Source organism: Herpailurus yagouaroundi, unplaced genomic scaffold (genome assembly GCF_014898765.1).
Source record: "Herpailurus yagouaroundi ecotype Mexico unplaced genomic scaffold, PumYag 142, whole genome shotgun sequence".
In the NCBI taxonomy this organism is placed as follows: Eukaryota; Metazoa; Chordata; class Mammalia; order Carnivora; family Felidae; genus Herpailurus; species Herpailurus yagouaroundi.
Genome location: NW_024412397.1, coordinates 49,788,463 through 49,793,207, shown reverse-complemented (window position 1 = coordinate 49,793,207; position 4,745 = coordinate 49,788,463). Strand labels below are relative to the sequence as shown.

The 4,745-nt window shown below is 41.3% G+C and overlaps 1 long non-coding RNA gene across 1 annotated transcript in view; it reads right to left on the bottom strand.

Annotated features, from left to right (window-relative positions):
• The window catches only part of LOC121032660 (uncharacterized), a 19,654-nt gene extending 17,541 nt beyond the window's left edge, over positions 1–2,113 (bottom strand). The window contains exon 1 of the long non-coding RNA XR_005791419.1: positions 2,063–2,113. This is a non-coding gene — a long non-coding RNA (uncharacterized LOC121032660). The remainder of the gene's footprint in view (positions 1–2,062) is intronic.
• Positions 2,114–4,745: the final 2,632 nt, after the last annotated feature.

Genomic DNA, 4,745 nt, shown 5'->3' with positions numbered 1-4,745 from the left:
GTCTTTGACCTTGAGACCAAGCCATTCAGTTAAAGTGGAAGGTTGAGCAATGACCTAGCTCACTTGAGTAAGTATGTAGACAGTACTAGCAGAGTGATTCACACCCCAGAAGAGGATTCCCCCCAGCCCCCAGAAAGCATATCAGAAATTCAGGAAAGGAGGAAAGTTTGAAAATGCAAGTCAATTTCATGTATGAAAAAGGAAAGAAGATGCCTATTGATTTTATACAGGAAGATGAGTAATCAAAATCAGTCTCTTTGAGGATAGCAAGACATTTTGTTTTTTTCCAGGAGTGGGCGTTGGCTTAGAAATATTGCTCTAAAGTTTAAATGTCCAAGTCTAGATTGACACTTGATGTGTAGGAAGCTCAGAGATTAGATATGCAGGCTTTGGAGCCAGACTGTCTGGGTTCAAATCCTGGTTCCACTGTCTGAGATAAGTTGCCTTAAACTTTCAAAACCTCCATTTCCTCACCTGAAAGTGAAGATGTAGTAATAAGGTGTCTTGGGAATTAAATGGTATGGTGTATGTTAAGCATATAGAAAAGTGTTGCACACATAGGGAATATTCAATGATTATAGCCATTATTACTAAACCATTACTTGATTAATAAAGCATTATTATTAAACCTTGATTATTAAATCATTCTTTGATTTCCTGTTTTGCCCTTGTCCTATTAAGTCTTTCCATGACCTTCAAGTTCTTGTTGAATGTTCAGGGCTATTCAAAATATATTTTCTCTAGTTCTTTTTTTTTAATTTTTTTTTAACGTTTATTTATTTTTGAGACAGAGAGAGACAGAGCATGAACGGGGGAGGGTCAGAGAGAGGGAGACGCAGAATCTGAAACAGGCTCCAGGCTCTGAGCTGTCAGTACAGAGCCCGACGCGGGGCTCGAACTCACAGACCGCGAGATCATGACCTGAGCCGAAGTCGGCCACTTAACCGACTGAGCCACCGAGGGGCCCATATTTTCTCTAGTTCTAAGAAACACATAGGGATAGAGAAGTTCATCAGACATAGCTCTGGTGATACAATAATATACTTTGTGTTCTCTGTACTTCTCCCTATTTGTAATGAATACATTTTTGAACCCCCTAATTTTTCCTTTTACCCACCATGGTTCAGACACTATTATTTGTCTACCCAACATTCACTCTCCAATCCTTACATCCTTGTTAATGGAGCCACTGGGCATCTTCCCACTGCCATTTACCCCAGGGGAAATTGAGCCTTATCCCCAGCTATAGAGGATGGATCCTGGGTAGTTAAAGCTAACCATGATAGTTCCATTTCCCATGCTGAATCTCAGATGATGTGAGAGAAAAACTCGAGTCTCTTCATTAACCATTAGCCCCAGACAACTATTGCTCATGGGAAGATATGTGTGAGCAATACCACAGCAAACACCACACAGATCGAAGCCACTTCTTTTAAATTTCTAATCTTTTTCTTCCTCTACCTCCACCCTCAAATTACTCTCTTTTTTTCTGTAGCTCGTTTCCATTTGGATAAACACATAATTGTTTTCCATGAGGCAAAAAGAAAATAAAATTAGAAAGATGTGTAACATGCTGAGAAGTCATTGGGATCTTCTACGTTCTTTACTTCTAAGAAAAATACACAGAAAGGGATGCCATTTCATCCCCTTGTCATTGTCTTGGTCTTGCTTGTATGTGACACCTGGAACTACTGTTGCCATCTTAAAACCAGGAAGATAGGCCAGGTGAGAGCAAAGTTGACAGCCTGAAGGTGGCATAATGGAAGGATGTTAAGAACCTGAGACCTTGATGACATGCTCAACCACTGAACCAACCAACCAACGTGAAGCCTTAACTGCCGTTGGTCTTATTCTTAGGTAATGCATTTCCTTGTATTTAACCCAGACTGAGTTAATGTTTTCTATCATTTGTATGTTAAAGCGTACTAACACATGGCGTATGAAATCCACATTAAAATGTCTTAAAATAAACTAGAAGTCAAAAGAGTCTCTCTTAGGGTCTTAACATTGCTCTTGATTTCTTGCAATACCCCCCTTCTGTGCACATCAACTGTAATCCTACCAGTAGGGAGCCTCGGTGGCTCAGTCAGTTGAGTATCTGGCTCTTGGTTTCAGTTCAGGTCGTAATCCCAGGGTCATGGAATCGGGCTCCACATGGGGCTCCGCACGGAATGTGGAGCCTGCTTGGGATTCTCTCTCTTACTCCCTCTTCCACTCTCCCTCATGCATATGTGTGCTCTCTCTGTCTCTAAAATAAAGAAAAAAATTTTAAGTAATCCTCACGGCAATCTTCCAAAACATGTTAGAATCCAGACACTTGTCCTCAGCTCCACTGCTGTCATTCTAGTCCAGGACACCATCATCCCTCTCCTGTACTACAGCAATAGCCTCATAGCCAAGCCACCTGCTTCCATGCTTGTCCCCATTCCTATAATCTATTATTTTCAAGATTGAGATAAAATTCCCATAACATAAAACTTACCATTTTAACAATTTTAAGGTATACAATTCAGTGGGTTTTAGTATAGTACCAGTGTAGTGCAACCAATCACAACTATCTAATACTAGAACATTAATATCACCCCCCCCCAAAAAAATCCCATGCCTCATTAACAGTCACTCCCCATTTCCTTCTCTGCCCAGCCCCTGGCTGGCACTAATATGCTCTATTCTTAGCACAGCAGCTGGAGGGATGTTTTTCAAAGATAAATCAGATCATGCCATTTCCCTGCTTAAAACTCTCCCAAAAACTCTGAGCAAGTTTCACATCCTTAGCTTGACCTAGAAGACCATTCATGGTCTGTCTACCTCTCCAATGTCATCTTGCTCCATTTGCTTGCTAGGTTCTGGCCATGCAAGCCCTCTATGTGTTTCTTGAACACACCAGCTGATTCCTACTTCAGGGCCTTTTTTTCACTTGCTCCCATTCCTCAGATGAACTTTCCCACTTTGTGGATGGGTGCCTTCTCATTGTTCGGGTCACACTTGGACTGTTCCCTCCTCAGAGAAGCCTCCCTGACCCTACTGCTCTTCGACATTCCTCCTTTTAATTTTCCTCATTTTTTGGTAATATGAAGTCCATAGTTGATATAAATTTCTTTAGTTTTTGGGGTGGCTGGCTGTCTTGGTTGATAGTGCATGTGACTCTTGATCTTGGAGTTATGATTTCGAGCCCAATGTTGGGTGTAGAGATTACTTTAAAAAAAAAAAAAGAGGCAAATCTCCTCAGATTTTGCCTCATGTCCTTTATCTTCTAGGACCCCGTCCAGGATTTCACATTACATTTAGCTATCATGTGTCCTTAGGCTTCTCTTGGCTGTACAGTTTCTCAGACTCCATTTTTGATGACCTTGACAGTTTTGAGGAGAACTGGTCAAGTATCTGTAGGATGCCCCTCTAGTGGAATTTGTCTGGTGTTTTTCTCATGATTAGACTGGGGCTGTGGGTTTCTGGGAGATATGGCCCAGAGGGAAGGTGGCATTTCATTACATCATGTCAAGGGTTCACATTCATTTTTATTAGCTGTCGCTCCCACTGTTAGAATGTTAAGTTCCACAAAAGTAGAGACTCTTTTGCTCATAGTTTTATTCCTAGAACCTTGAATAGCATGTAGTACATAGTAAACCTCTTTAATTATTAGTTGATGGGATTAATGAATAAATTAGAGAAAAATGACCAATATACTGCCTACTGCTTTTGCATGTGAAATGAAATATGGGTCAAGAAGATTCGTTGAGCATAGGTCAAAGGCACTAAAACCCTTTCAAATAATATGGCATATCCGTGAGATAAATCTAAACCTTCATGCAAATAAATAATTAACCCGAGGCCAATAGTACACTCAAAATCATTAATGAATATTGATTTTCCTTCTCTGTAGGGCTGCTTCTCTCTGCTGCACCACAATGCCATTTACAGAGCCAGCCATGATTCGTTGTGTTTTATTTCATTTCTACCCAGGGTCTTCTTTCTCTTGAATGATGCTAGCCTCTGTGAATTAAAAAATGTATATCTATTTGGCTGAGTTGGCCTATACGTGAGAAGGGTGATTTCATGTAGGTGAGTTTTGAGAGGCAGAAAAATGAGCTCATGCATGATGGGAAGCTTGGCTTGCCCGGGAGAGAATTCAGGAAGAGGATTACTGAGCCCCTGTAGCTGCATCAAGGGCTCAGCCAACTGACTTCATGGATGTACAGGAGCAGGAGGAGGAGTCTGTTGGCAGCCAGCTAAATGTCTTTCCAGGAACATGGTGGAAACTGATTAAATATATATACCATCATATGAATTGACAGAGGGAACCTGGGGGATGTCTCCGGCCATTAGAACACCAAACACCAATGGGGGCTCCCTGGTGATCATGAAGGAAGTTTGTTTTCTGGCATGAGCTCTCAGAGAATAAAATCCCTGAAAGGAAGAACTATTTGTATTCCATTCAGATTTCATTTAACCTTTTCTTTTGGAAGCCCCAGTAAGAAAGGCACATTTGTCAAGGGTTCAGGATGAATGGGGAAAGCTTTTGTGCATTAAACTTGCAGATATCTAGAAGGACTTACTGGAAAGGCAGCCCTGGGCTGGGAGTAGGAAGACATCCACTCTAGCTGGCCAGGCAGTGGGGGTTCTCAGCTATTATCACCTCCATTGAGTCAATTTCCTGACCGAGCATAATCCCCCAACCAATTGATTTGAACATGAATTCCCTAGGTAATTAACAGCATTGCGTATGGCTGGTCAGAATATTTGTTTTT